General features: G+C 42.2%; 10 non-coding genes across 10 annotated transcripts; 6 read left to right on the forward strand and 4 right to left on the reverse strand.

The window, feature by feature from the left end:
• Positions 1 to 1,061: 1,061 nt before the first annotated feature.
• On the reverse strand, positions 1,062 to 1,134 carry trnak-uuu. Its single transcript has one exon. It is a non-coding gene; the product is annotated as a tRNA-Lys (tRNA).
• Positions 1,135 to 3,440: 2,306 nt separating this feature from the next.
• trnah-gug lies at positions 3,441 to 3,512 on the forward strand. The gene has a single exon. It is a non-coding gene; the product is annotated as a tRNA-His (tRNA).
• A 2,152-nt stretch (positions 3,513 to 5,664) lies between these two features.
• trnah-gug lies at positions 5,665 to 5,736 on the reverse strand. The gene has a single exon. It is a non-coding gene; the product is annotated as a tRNA-His (tRNA).
• A 229-nt stretch (positions 5,737 to 5,965) lies between these two features.
• Positions 5,966 to 6,038, forward strand: trnak-uuu. Its single transcript has one exon. It is a non-coding gene; the product is annotated as a tRNA-Lys (tRNA).
• A 2,564-nt stretch (positions 6,039 to 8,602) lies between these two features.
• Positions 8,603 to 8,675, reverse strand: trnak-uuu. The gene has a single exon. It is a non-coding gene; the product is annotated as a tRNA-Lys (tRNA).
• A 1,106-nt stretch (positions 8,676 to 9,781) lies between these two features.
• trnak-uuu lies at positions 9,782 to 9,854 on the reverse strand. Its single transcript has one exon. It is a non-coding gene; the product is annotated as a tRNA-Lys (tRNA).
• Positions 9,855 to 10,925: 1,071 nt separating this feature from the next.
• trnar-acg lies at positions 10,926 to 10,998 on the forward strand. Its single transcript has one exon. It is a non-coding gene; the product is annotated as a tRNA-Arg (tRNA).
• A 1,342-nt stretch (positions 10,999 to 12,340) lies between these two features.
• trnar-acg lies at positions 12,341 to 12,413 on the forward strand. The gene has a single exon. It is a non-coding gene; the product is annotated as a tRNA-Arg (tRNA).
• Positions 12,414 to 13,417: 1,004 nt separating this feature from the next.
• Positions 13,418 to 13,490, forward strand: trnar-acg. Its single transcript has one exon. It is a non-coding gene; the product is annotated as a tRNA-Arg (tRNA).
• A 713-nt stretch (positions 13,491 to 14,203) lies between these two features.
• Positions 14,204 to 14,276, forward strand: trnav-aac. The gene has a single exon. It is a non-coding gene; the product is annotated as a tRNA-Val (tRNA).
• The last annotated feature ends 171 nt before the right edge of the window (positions 14,277 to 14,447 follow it).

Here is a 14,447-nt window from a genome sequence, read left to right on the forward strand (position 1 = left end):
TGATGAGCGAATCTGTCCAGTTTCGCTGAAAAACTTGCCAAACCGTGAAAAAATTCACAAAGTGCGAAAAATGACACGCGCAACTTTTTTTTGTTGCGCAGAGAATTGAGGTGGCAGCCCAGGTGGGCCCTGTACACCCCAGTACGACACTGCTGATAGGTGCCCCATAAGGGCTATACTGCATTATGATTGCTTGTAGTGATGAGCAAATTTTTACACCAGGCATGGATTTGCAGCAAATTTCTGCATTTCGATATTGGCAAATTGTTTTGCAAAACTTCTGTGAAAATTCGTCATGCCTAAATAAAAATCGTGGTTGAGTCAAAAATGGACGTGGTCATGTAAAAATTGGGCACGGTCACGTCAAAAATGGGCGCGTTGGCGTCAAAAAAAGACGCGGACAACAAAAAAATTGCACAACAAATGAGTTTTGAGGATTTTCTGGTCGTTTCGCAAATTTTATGGCGAAGCAATATGGGACAGATTCGCTCATCACTGATTGTTTGTATTTGGTTGCAGATGGAGCTCAGGGTTGGAGTAGTGCGATCAGTAATCAAAGCTAGTGGAGCGAAGGCAGGAATTACAGGCGAGCAGTTTTTTTTAATTAGAAAACAGTGTGGAATTATTAATGAATATACTTTGGAAATAGGGACCAGGCTATTAGTTTTTGACTTTACTTTGCCTTTAAAGAATATGCTGTTTTGTCTCCCAGGGGGGGCCCTGCAGTGCTGCACTTGGATTAGCTGGGCCCCCCTTGGTCAGTGAGCTGCAGATTTGGGTGGGGGAGGTGGAATCTAAGGTGGCCGTAGCTTCTTTCCCACATGTAACTAAATTGCTTATTATACACCCACCGTTTACACAGTACCTTACGATAATGGGACAACATTAAATAACATGTATTTACAGGCGAAAAGAAACAGCCTTAATAAAATAGCACATAAAAGGCCTGAGCTACCTTACAACATATTCTAGTGAGAAATGTTACATGATATTTGGCATAACTTTCTTCCCCTTGTTGCATTACTCCATGCAGGTATTTGTATTTTGAGTAAAAACACGAGCGCCCGAACAGGGACTTGAACCCTGGACCCTCAGATTAAAAGTCTGATGCTCTACCGACTGAGCTATCCGGGCTCTGAGACTGTACTTGCTCAGCAGGCTTTCTATAGAAATTTTTTTGGTTAACCCTTAACTCCTTTGCATTTGGCAAAGTCATCCTCCGCCCTCTGCTTTACTCACGTAGACTCTGAGCAGTAATTAGATCTTTGGTTCATTTGCAAACTTATTCTGCTTCCCTAAATTGCCATATATATGTGGCGACCAGCAATTCCTTCAAACAACTGCGTGTCGCGCTTCATTAATGTTATACTAAGTTTTATTCTTTGCGTTTCCAAAGCACAACATGGGTGTCACAGTTTGCTACTGTTCTGAGCTCAGGCGGAAGGACACGGGGGGACTCTAATCCTCTTACAGAATCCAACATCATTATGTCTGGCACGCAGCGCTGTTGCTCCATTGTCCCTTTATAGCAGTGTGGAGGGTGAGGGGTTTGGGGTGAAGTGCGGGATGCACCTTGTTCAGGGCTGGGCGACCTTCACTGATATAGAAGCACATCATTTCAAAACACACCCATGGACCCCACAGGGGCATCTGAGGGAGAAGAAGGCCCAAATGGTCACGGGGTCTAAAGTATGATCCCTCCTTCCAGGTATTTTTATGGTTTAGAGACCCAGCCTGACAACATATCACAACTGCTTACAAGCACTTTCAGGCAGTTTGGGACAATGAGAAGCAATTTGGGGTGCTTTGGCCCAACCTCTGTGCCTGAAATTGCCCCATGTAGAGTTGCCACCTTTCAATGTCCATAACTCCAGGCATGGGAGTAAGGCAGTGACATGTGGTCAGAAGGGTGCCATAACCATGTCATTCATGGAGAATCCAGCCCAGTTTTCGTAATTTGGACCTAACCTGGACAGCCCTTCCAAAAATTGGGCTGTCCAGGTCAAAACTGGATAGGTGGCAACCCTAGCCCCATGTTCCATTACATTTATATTAATGTTACATTTACCATATTATCTGCTGATGTATTTATGCGGGTAGAGATATGCCCAAACCAGTCCCAATCTGGCATTTTTTTAATGGTCACCACTGGAGAGAGGCAGATTTTCACCTGAAAACCAGCTTCTTCATACAGATCCAATGTGCCCCTACTGATGCCATTGTTAAACTAATACAGATACACTATGGCCAAGCCTTAAGGTCCCCATACACGGGCTAATCCGCTCGCATGGGTGGGCGATATTGGGAGAATCCTGGGGCTAAATGATCCAATTATATTGATGGGTATAGGAAAAGTTGGTCCAGGGACCGCATCAACAAGCTGACGCGGTCCCCGATCTGACTAGATTTTTAACCCGCCCGATCGAGGTCTGGCCGATTTCAGGCCAGATATCAGTCGGGCAGGCCAGTCGGTAGTGCCCATACATGGCAGCTAGAATCGGACTGACAAGGACTGTAGTGGGAGGGGATAAATAATACATAAGCCACCCAGTAGCAGTAACCTATAGCAACCGATAAGATGTGACCAGTAAATGCTACCTGAGTGGTTGCTATAGGTTACTAAATCTGAGCAAACTTAAGCTGGCCATACACGTTGTGATCTTCTCTTTGGTATCGTCACAAACGATATTGGGCTAATTAGATCATTTGGCCCTAGGAACAAACAATCGAATTAAAATGGCGGGCATAGGCACTATCAGACTGAGGACTGCATCAATGAGCCGATGCGGTCCCTGATCTGACAGGAAAATTAAAAGCCCGATTGTCAGCCAGATATTGATAAGGGAGGCCTGTTGGGGGGCCCAATACCTGTCAGTCTAAGGAACCCCATACCTGTCAGTCTAAGGAACTCAAATTGGCAGCTTGGCCTGTGTATGGCCACCTTTAGTTCCTTTTATTACATAACCCCCAAGGAATTTAGAGAAACAAATATTGATGCTTCTATAGCAAGCAAGTAGTGAAGAGCAGACAGTGTGGCTTGTCTTGAGAGCGTCCATGTCATGGCTACTAACCCAGTCCCCGGGTAATATTTATGCTGCATTGCATCCAGGTAATCATCCCAGTTTTATAAAGGCAGCAATGTAATGACAGGAACATTTCTTCCAGGTCTGGAAACCAGTATCAGTTAACTAGAATTCTGCTTTGAAATAGCAGCTCAGTATATGGTGTTATTTATTTGTGTTTATAGGGCTTTCTGGTCCAAGTCTTATATATTGTTCAGTTAAACACAATATAGCTTTAGGGTTTTGTTCTGATAAACACCCAATAACAGTTGTAAATTAACCATTATATATATATATATGTGTGTGTGTGTGTGGCAATAAGAAGCTACCATGGTGACAACTTGTTACATTTAGCCTGTGCATCCTGGGATGTGGCTCGCCGTGATCGTATAGTGGTTAGTACTCTGCGTTGTGGCCGCAGCAACCCCGGTTCGAATCCGGGTCACGGCAGTATTTTTTTTTTTTTATATGTTTAATGGAAATGCCACTACTTGGCTTAAGGATCCTGTTCGTACCTAAACCTCTGTATTATTAGAGCGTATTATAATTATTATATATAATATATATTATAATAATGTATAAAGCTATTTCTGTGACCTAAAGGTTGATCTGGCCACAATGCATTAACCACTGTATGACCTCAGCCACATAACTAAGTACATGGCAGTAAATGTAAAGTAAGTAACTTGCATGATCAGTCCATGTTTGTGTGGGCTTCCTCTGCGTGCTAAGGGTTCCCACCCACATTGCAAAATATACAAGCCGCTGAATTGACTCCTAATGAAACTGACAGTTGTGTGTGTTGTGCAATGTTGCAGTATACATTAATTAAAAAAAATGCAGCCTTTTCATGTTGCCTAAGCCTGCTCCACTATTCCCCTGCTGATCTGGCTGACTACTTTGAGAATCAAATATAACAGTAAAAAACTGCTCTCAGCCTGCCTTCAGCCTGCATCCTTCAAATCCCACAATTCCCTGAACATTTGGCGTCAATAAGGAAATAAACATTACTGTGCAAAGTTGTTACAATTTGTAACATCAGTGTTTTAGTCCCTCCTCCCCTGCCAGGATTTCAAATGATACAGAAAGAGTAGAACTGTTTTGCAGCTGGATTTCAGGATATGAAAATGCTATTTATTCATACTTTTTGAAGGAGCAGGTTACAGCGATAGGTATATTAGGGGTTTCTGTGTTGTGTGGGACTCCCGAACCAAATTATGGTTTGGAGCTGGAGTTTCCCTTTAATTTAATACTAAAATATAACTGTATTTTATTTATTTACATCTACTTGCTGTGTACTATGTAGATAGAACAAACAGGGGGTCAACACAATAACAAATACAAATAAGTGAGAAATGATCAATGTGACCTATAGGGAACAGTTGATAATATGGTAATAATGTGGTAATATGTTGAACAGTTGTTTTTTAGTGTCAGTATCACTTTAAGGTTCAGACCTCCCTTCCCCCTCCCCCACCCTCCCCTTCTTGCCTTGAATAATTGTCCCTGTGGGCTGCCTGTACCAGCTCAGTGATATACAGAGGGCGAAACTTATTTACATATCTCTAGACTTCCTGACTCGGTCTATAAAGTGTCAAACCAGAGGGAGGGGGTTCTGGAGCTATAGAAAACTTCCTCTGCTCTGCATATTACTGAGCCAGCCCCCCCCTGAGCCAGACTCATGAAGTTGGGCTTCATCCAGCCAGAACCCCCCCAATTTAAAGTCAGCTCTGGGAATGGGCAAGCCCATTTTTTACCACACCCCTTAAATACCACTCCCATTTTACAAAATTCGGCAGGTTATATAAAGTTTATACACATTTTTGGGGTCGTTTTATGTGTTAGTACAGTTTTGCTAATGAAGCAGAAATAACCCCTTAAAGGTCCCCATACACGGGCCGATTCTAGCTGCTGATATGGGTCCCTTAGACCGTTTTGGCAGCTAATTGGCCCGTGTATGGGCACTACTGACAAGCCTGCCCGACCAATATCTGGCCTGAAATCGGGCAGATATTGTTCGGGCAGGTTAAAAAATCTAGTTGGGGCCAAACGATCGAATTATAACGACGGGTATAGGCAAAGTCGGTCCGGGACCGCATCAACGAGCCAATGCGGTCCCCGGACCAACTTTGCCTATTCCCGTCGTTATAACTTTGCCTATACCCAGGGCCAAACGATCGAATTAGCCTAGATTCTCCCGATATCGCCCACCCATGGGTGGGGGATATCGGGAGAAGATCCGCTCGCTTGGCGACATTGCCAAGCGAGCGGATCTGAAGGTGTATGGGCACCTTTAGTATCATTAAGTTTGAGAAACTTTGTATCTTTTTTGGCTTTCAGTGCAGGAGATCAAAGGGCTGAGCTGTTAAAATCAGGGCTGTCCTGCAGGAATCTGAACAGTTGGGAGGTAAGCTTCTTAAAAAGCCACTGCCTTTTTTGAATCTCATTCTAAACATTATCATGCTAACTGATAAAAAATATATATGATGCACCATTTTTTATTTGCCACCTGTCTGGTTTCAGCAGACAAAAATGTGACCTCTAGATTAGCATTGTATTCCTAAACATGCCTGTAGTTTTAATAGAGATGCTATAAAAGGTGTGCCGTGACCCGGATTCGAACCGGGGTTGCTGCGGCCACAACGCAGAGTACTAACCACTATACGATCACGGCAAGTCATATTTCTGCCTACAGCGCTGTTAGTGTTAAACTTACAAGGATAAACAAATGATCTGGGTTTCTTTTTGATCTATTCCACCTGTCTACTGGCAAGTCTCAGCACTGCCAAATCAAAAAGGTGTCAGCACACAAAGGGTTAAAGACCATCCAATTATCAGAAACAATGCTTAGCCACAAAGTTTTTTTTCAAGTGCAATACGGTCCCTTAGGTAGGTTTTCAAGGGCCCGGATAGCTCAGTCGGTAGAGCATCAGACTTTTAATCTGAGGGTCCAGGGTTCAAGTCCCTGTTCGGGCGCAAATGTTTTTTTTATCCCCTTAGTTGTTATAATATAGGTATTGTTTGAAATGTTCACGACCTGGATTTAGATTTCTTATGCAGGCAGTCAAAATGTGTATTTGCCAAGCAGCCATATGTCTGTATACGTCCCTGGCCTGCCAAATATGGTGCAGGGTTTTATTGTGAAGGAATGCTCAGTTTAGTGGGTGCAATAAGATACAAATAAGGGGCAAAGGGAGCGCTCTTCTGCCTCATGGTTAGACTGGGGTTTTGTGGGATCCACTGGGGCTGCCACCCCAGGGGCCCCCACTGCCTGCTCACCTCATACTTACCTAGGGAGATCAGCAGGGGACCTTGGATGCATCCTGGTGGGGCCCACTGGGTTTTCTCCCAGTGTCCCACTGGCCCAGTCCGACCCTGCTCTTCCGTGCGCTCATAGGCGGATTTTCAATAAGGCTAGGGGAGACTAAGCCTCCCCAAACCTGCTCTGGCACCCTAAAAATAAAAAAATAAAATAAAAAAAACCTGGCTGCGCTGTCCTGCAAATCTTCTCCTGTCCCTGCAAGCTCCGGGTTCTGCTCTAATCAGCTGTGCTCTGATTGGATCTTTCTTCTTGTATATTCTCCAATCAGAGCACAGCTTTCTTGACAGACAGTAAAATTGACCAATCAAGACACAGATGCAGACAGGGATTGGGAAATTTTGCAAACTGGAGACAAAATGAAGACTTAAAAAAGAAGAATCTGCAGACTGTAAGTTTACCCATGAACCAGCTTTGAACTTTGCTGCAGTTTTCATCCCACATGTACTATACTGTATATGTTCTAAAGGCTGACCCACTAGCTGGAATTAAATTGTTTTTTGTCATCTGACATTTATAATATCCCCTACCCTAACAGATGGAGGGTAAGTAAATTTTTCCCCCTGACAAAGCTCATTGTGCTTTTATATATTTGTTATGGTTTTTTGCACATTCTATTTTTTTTTTACTTTTGTCATTGTTTTTTTCATTTATAGTAAGTTACAGTGGGGCCAATGCTGTGTATCAGTGCCAGTATTATAGTGCCAGGGCCTGAATATCTGCCATCTGTACCCACTGCTCCTCATGGCATATAATGTGCTGGTTTTGTATATATAGACTATGTCTCGCTGTATATAACATGCCTGGGATGTCAGTACCTGCTGCCTCACTTTCTATAAAGCTAACTTAAACACATCTAATGGGGAGGTTCACTTTTAAGTTAACTTGTAGTATATTATAGCATTCCTAGCAACTTTGCAATTGGTCTTCCTGGTTAATTTTATATAGTTTTTGAATAATTTGCCTTTTGCTTCTGCCTCTTTCCAGCTTTCAAATGAGGGTCACTGACCAAAAAGTATTGCTCTGTGAAGCTACAGTTTTATTTTTCCATGCAGGCCCCTTAACTATTCATATTCCCATCTCTTGTTTAAACCACTACCTGGTATATAAGACCCTAGCAACCAGATAGCTGCTGAAATACCAAATGGAGAGCTGCTGAACAAAAAGCTAAATAACCGAAAAACCATTAAAAATAAAAGAGGACCAATTGCAAATTGTCTCAGAATATCAATGTCTACATCATATTAAAAGTGAATTTAAAGGTGAACTACCCCTTTAACCTAACTGAACACAAATGTATAGAGAACCCCTAACAGAAGTGCACGTATGAATGCTTTTACATCCTAAGCATTTTAGGGTTAAAAAAATCCCCCCCACCTGCACTTTTGCACAGTATCCCTGGGAGTCAGTGGGAATGGTAAGAGGTAGTTGGGAAGTTAATTTTTTACACCAGCAGTGAATCCACTAAGTGTCACATTAGCTGTAGGTCAGTCTGTGTATGGGCCATCTTTAGCCTCCCCAAACAAAAAAGTCATCCTCCGCCTATGCGTGCGCTCTGTCTTCATGTGAGTGCGCATGTGCAGTAGTGAAACTTTACTTTTCCTTTAAATATAGGAAAGTAATATTGTGCAAAACAATGTTTATGGGTTTTCATGTGATTATGATAAAAGGGCGTTTTACTGCTAGCTTTTGGCTCACTGCCAGCCCTTGTGCTTGTGTTTCCTGCCCGAGAGACTTCCAATAGGGAAAAACTATTCTATCACTTGCCTCAGAAGCAGGCAAATTCCAGTAATACAGGTATGGCAACCACTATGCGCAAACCCATTATTTGCCACAGAGTCCATTGTGGGCTATCCATACTTAATAATGCATTAATAATAATAGTAACATGAGAAATTCTGCATTTTTTAAAAATTATATTTTATTTTCAAGTATTCCTTTGAGTTATATCACGCAACAAAGCCCCAGGAGATATTATAGTATATTCATAGTTTATGACTCTTTTGTACGTTACCTTCATATGCAAGACAGTTTCCTCTGGTTTCCTTTAACACTCAAAAACATATCAGTGGGGTCGGTGCCTGACATACTGTGTGTGTCATTCGAATGTGATTTGAACTTAGACAGAAAGATCTCACGGGAAGTGATAATATGGCTAGTTACATAAAAGTGCAAGTTTTACATAAAGTGTAATATAAAAAAATTCCACCCAAAAAACACACGCCCGAACAGGGACTTGAACCCTGGACCCTCAGATTAAAAGTCTGATGCTCTACCGACTGAGCTATCCGGGCTCTGGAAAAATTCTAATTTGCACTGCATTGCACTTGAGAAACAAACACTGCTTTTTCTGTTTCCAGCAGCATTCAGTTTTGTTGCATTGTGTTATGCCTGTAAACATGTGACATAGTATATTCCTTTAATGTTTAGTTACCATATAGCCTTTCCTTCAGGTATGATGTCAGTAATTATATACCCCAGCCAGCCCCGCCCATCTATGATGTCACTGGAGAGGGCAGGGCTGGGGTGAGTATATAAATGAACAATGGCAGGTGGTAGGAGGAGGAATTGGGGTGCACTGGCATTATAAATGGGGAGTCTGACCTGCAAAAAAAAGTGTTCTACTAGCCCAAACTCCCCTCACCTGTTGGTAAACCCCTGGGCTCCACAGCTTTTAGACCAGTCCACCGAACACTTTAGGGAGGGTACTTGAGCCTTGTGCCCCAAGTATTACAATTACATATTTCTAAAACTGTTTTCTTATACTTTGATTTAAGGGCCGAAGACACACAGGGCGATCAGTCGCCATGACTTTTTAAAAGTGACAAATCTGCACTGCAACTTCAATTGTAGCCTATGGAAGAAAAGTTGCAATTAGTCACCGCTACAGACTTACTTAAAAGTCACAGTGACTAATCACCCCGTGTGTCTTCGCCCTAAAGCATTAACTGTAAGCTGAAAAGTGTGTTTTATTTTATATTACATTATAATATATTATATAGGCAGATCGCAGTTTTCTTTCGATGTGAGGAACAAGAAATGTCTGTGTAAAAGAAAAAAGCTATATTAATATAAACATTTATTTTGAGTTCAGATAGTGTTTCTGCACATTAATCAGAATATTTTTAGCCCAAATGAATCATCTTATGTCATAATCTGTGTGTGTGGGGGGGGTATATTCTCACTTTGATAGTTGCATAAATATCAGTCAAACAAATTTACAGGGCAGCATTTGTAAATATATATATATTTTATATAGTACTGTAAAGCTACTGTAAACAGCTACATTGATTATTTAACTTAAAACCCTATGTATCTATAGAAATTATTTTGTTGTAATAAACAATCATATATCTTTATGTAAGTTTTAACAAATCCTATTCAGTTGGAGAAAACCAATCGCCCGAACAGGGACTTGAACCCTGGACCCTCAGATTAAAAGTCTGATGCTCTACCGACTGAGCTATCCGGGCTCTGCATTGGTTAGTATTTAGCGCATATCTCATGGAAAAGTCTAAAACAACTGGACTTTTCTGAGTTTTTCTTGAAAATGTTTCACCCCTCAAGGGTTTAAATGCCGGGGAATTTCCTACCACTCATTTGAACTGAAGAAGCTGAAGGATGAGGGGTGAAACATTTTGAAGAAAAAATCAGAAAAGTCCAGTTGCTTTCGACTTAGTTCTACTAGATACGGTATATCATGGCCTGGATGAATGAGAATCTTCACAGACATTTCATGGATAGTTTTGATTTTGTTTATTCAGACCAAGTTAGCAGTGTAACTGGACCCCAAAGCAATATAATTATAGGGCCCCTTTATTAAGGAATAATACATATTGTTTTTTAAACAGTGCTCGATGGGTCCACCTATGCCTCCCATTCCCCCAGCAGGGGAAATAGGGGGTACTGCTGTCAGAGGCCTGGAGCAGAGGGGACCCTGAGAGAAAATGTGGGATTCTCAGGATGCAAAGAGAGCAGGCTTGGGGGACTGGGAATGGTTTGGGCGGATTATAGGAAGTTTTGTGCATAATGGGGCATGGCTAGAGCAGAACAGCAGAATAGCCATGTGTCGACAGGGCATTTTTCCTTTTCATTTGGGCCCATTTCACTTGTTGGCAGGGCCCACCATCCAGGGAGCTCAGGTGACCAATATGGTAGAAATTTGGCCTTTTGGTGGGAGGGGCTTGCTAACTAACAAAAACACTATATGGTGAAATATGGACTGATGTTTCAATAATTATCAATGAAAACCATAAAATGATTATCCTGTGGAGTCCAGACACTTTTAGTTACACAGTTACATTAAACCTTATCATGGGCCCCTCCTATTAAATAAACTGGGGGCAGAAAACAATCATACTACCCCTGGGCAATAAGGAACACTTCCCATATAAAAAGTGCATAGGTTTCAAACTGAGACTTCCTAAGCAGTGATGGTTAAATAACCTTTTGGGTCTCTAATTAAATGGAAGAAAAATAGCTTTTTATAAAGTATAGGTGGGGCCCAGTATTCTCTAGTTATCCAACAATCATTAACCCTAACTGGGCCAGTGGCGCAATGGATAACGCGTCTGACTACGGATCAGAAGATTGTAGGTTCGACTCCTGCCTGGCTCGGCTCTTTTAAACCGATGTCTTTCTTACACTAAATTCTCAGTAATGTTAACTTGACTGAAACAATTGTTACTTGATTTATAGGACATTGGCTATACACATACTGTGGTTACCTTTCTTGCGGAATAAGCTGTAATAGAAAGAGATGAAGCAAACCATTTTGGGTAGGTGGGACCTGTTGCTGCATTCTGCTCCTGTGATTGGCTGCAACAGACTAAAAGTAGCATGTTACATCTACAGAAACATTCAAGAAAAACTAACATTAAGCACAAGACCATATGACACTAAAATTAGGAAAAGGGAGCTGCACAGAGCAGGGGTGTAACTAGTGCACCATGGGCCCAGGTGCAAAACCTGCCCCCCCTCCTCCGGGGAAATGTGCCAGGCACATGATCTTGCCTTAGGGCCTCCCTGTTGACCCTACTGGGGGTGGGCCTGGGTACAGTTACACATGTAGCTCCCCCCGGTAGTTACGCCACTGCATATTGTGTTGCCATACAATACACACACTCAGTTGTACATGTAGGCATCCACAGGGAGCAAAAGACACTAAAGATCCCTGTGTATCCTTTCTGAACCTCAGCTTGGTCAGATAACCAAGTGTGTAACTATAAAAGAAGCAGATCCTGCTATAGCAGGGGGGGCAGGAGGTATAGGGGACCCAGTGGGGCATTGAATGATAAGACGTTTCAGTGAATGTCATTAAAAAATATCTTACTCCTAAACTTAAAGGAAAATATACCCCCAGAATGAATACTTAACCGTGACCTATTCTACACCTATTAAAAAATCTCACCGAAATGAAATATATATATATATATATATATATATATATATATATATATATATATATATACACATAAATCAGTAAATATTGCCCTTTTACATCCCTTCCCTTCATCCACCATTTTGTGATGGACTGTGTGCTCCCTCAGAGATCAGCTGACAGGAAATAATGCAAAATAATAATAATGCAAAACAGGAAGTAGTGTGGGAGTAAAAGGCAGAACTCTGTCCATTCATTGGCTGATGGGGCCTAGCATGTATGTGTGCCTTGGCTTGTTTGTGTGCACTGTGAATGCTATGATCCTAGGGGGCGGCCCTTAATTTTTAAAATGGCATTTTTCTAATTAGACATGCACAATGGCACATACTACTAAGAAGCATATTTATATGAAAATGGTTTATTTAGATGAAGCAGGGATTTACATATGAGCTGTTTATGCAATATATTTTTATAGAGACCTGCATTGTTTGGGGGTTTAGTTTACCTTTAAAGTTTCAAAATAACTTTGCAGCAAGGTCCAGAAATTTCTAGTTGATCAACTACTCTTTAACTCTATGTGGGCCAGTGGCGCAATGGATAACGCGTCTGACTACGGATCAGAAGATTGTAGGTTCGACTCCTACCTGGCTCGACTGTTTTACAGAAGTATCATTCTTATACTAAATTTTCAGCAATATTAATTTCACAGAGCCAGTTGTTGAATTTATAGGACAGCTATACACATACTATGGTTACCTTTCTTTCTTAACACACTAAGATCCGCTCACATGGCAAGGTCACCAAGCAAGTGGATCTTCTCCCGATATCCCACCTAAGGGTGGGAAATTTTGGGCTAATTTGGTCCCCAGGGCCAAACAATTAAATTAGGATGGCAGGTATAGGCATCAGCTCAATGATGCAGTCCCTGATCCAACGGAAAAACCTGCCTGATTGAGGTCTGCCCAATTTCAGGCCAGATGTCGTTTGGGCAGGCCCACTGTTTGCGCCCTTACACGGGCAGATAAGCTGACGAATTGGTCTAAAGGGCTGATGCAGGCAGTTAAGGTGGCCATACTCGCTAAGACATCCGTCGGTTTGGGGACCACATAAGCAAGCTGATACAGTCCCAGATCCGACTAAATTTCAAACCTGGACAATGGAGATCTGGCCGATTTCAGGCCTGATGTGGGTCGGGCAGGCCCATCGTTAGTGCCCATACGTGGGCCAATAAGCTGCAGTCTAAGGAACCGATATCGAAAGCTAGAATCGGCCCGTGTATGGCCACCTTTAGTCTTAGAAAACATTTCTTTTGGTTGATGACATTGCCCTCTACCCTGGAAAATGTCTATGGACTCCCATTGTTAAACATGTTACACACACAGGAATGGGGAGTAAATACCCTGAGTTCATTTGCTAGCGTTTTTGGGGCCCCTGAATATATATATTGCATAAGGAACCAGTGAATACAATCAAGTTGGTGAAGCTTTGTCTAGTGATATGCTAAACTGCCGCAAAATTTGCTGAGTAAGGAAAAAGTCGCGGTTGCATCAGGAATAGTCGCGGTCATGTCCAAAAAGTATTCTTAAACTTAAGGTCCCAAAAATAATTTTGCTGTGAGGAAATTTCTAGTTGTTCAACTACTTTTTAACCCTAACTGGGCCAGTGGCGCAATGGATAACGCGTCTGACTACGGATCAGAAGATTGTAGGTTCGACTCCTGCCTGGCTCGGCTCTTTTACAACTCTAGGGTCCTCTCTGTAAACTTTCCGTTACGCTTAACTTCATTGAACTAATTTCTGTCAATATAAATCATCTAAGGGTTATTCAGCTACACCGGGACTATGCTTACATGTCTGAATGATAGACACACTGTTCTTTCACAGGCTGGCTGCTCTAAAGGGATGAAGCAAAACACTTTGATTTGATGCAGCATTCAGGAACAAGACCCTGAGAGATAGTCCCTGCGATTAAAGGAACAGTAACACCCAAAAATGAAAATAATTTCAAATATAATGTACTGCTGCCCTAGTAAAACTGGTGTGTTCACTTCAGAAACAATACTATAGTTTATATAAACTGCTGTGTAGCCATGGGGGCAGCCATTCAACCTGAAATAAGATAAGGGTAACTTATCTCCCTGAAATGCCTTTTCATTAGCACCAAAGTGAATCGCTGCATCATTTTCTGAAGTCTCGCAAAGTTTCCTGCAGTTACCTAGGCCTCACAGCTGCTTTTGCAACAGTCGATGACCCTCTCCGCCTCCAGTCCCTTCTTTCTCTTGGCCCGGGTGAAACTGCCCCTTCCTGGTGTTCCTCTGACCAATTTCGTGTGTCTCTGAGTGTTCATTAGTGGGGCCGCTGCTTGTCAGTCTCAGCGCGGTCATCTGCCAATCAGCTTTCCTAGCGATTCAGACAAGAGGCTCCAAAAAGAACCTTGCATGAAGTTTCTGTAGTGTAGTGGTTATCACGTTCGCCTAACACGCGAAAGGTCCCCGGTTCGAAACCGGGCAGAAACATCCTCTTGGAGCTGTTTATTAAAATTGATCAACACCATGAACAACTTGAAGAAATGCTGCACGCATTCATTGAGGTGGTGCTTTTGGTGGGAATCTTTTATTATAGAAGGCTCAGGATTTGGCATAACATCCATGCAACCTAATAATGTTCATTGCAGACAGTAATAAATA

The sequence above is a fragment of the Xenopus tropicalis genome, chromosome 3 (genome assembly GCF_000004195.4).
Source record: "Xenopus tropicalis strain Nigerian chromosome 3, UCB_Xtro_10.0, whole genome shotgun sequence".
NCBI lineage: Eukaryota > Metazoa > Chordata > Amphibia > Anura > Pipidae > Xenopus > Xenopus tropicalis.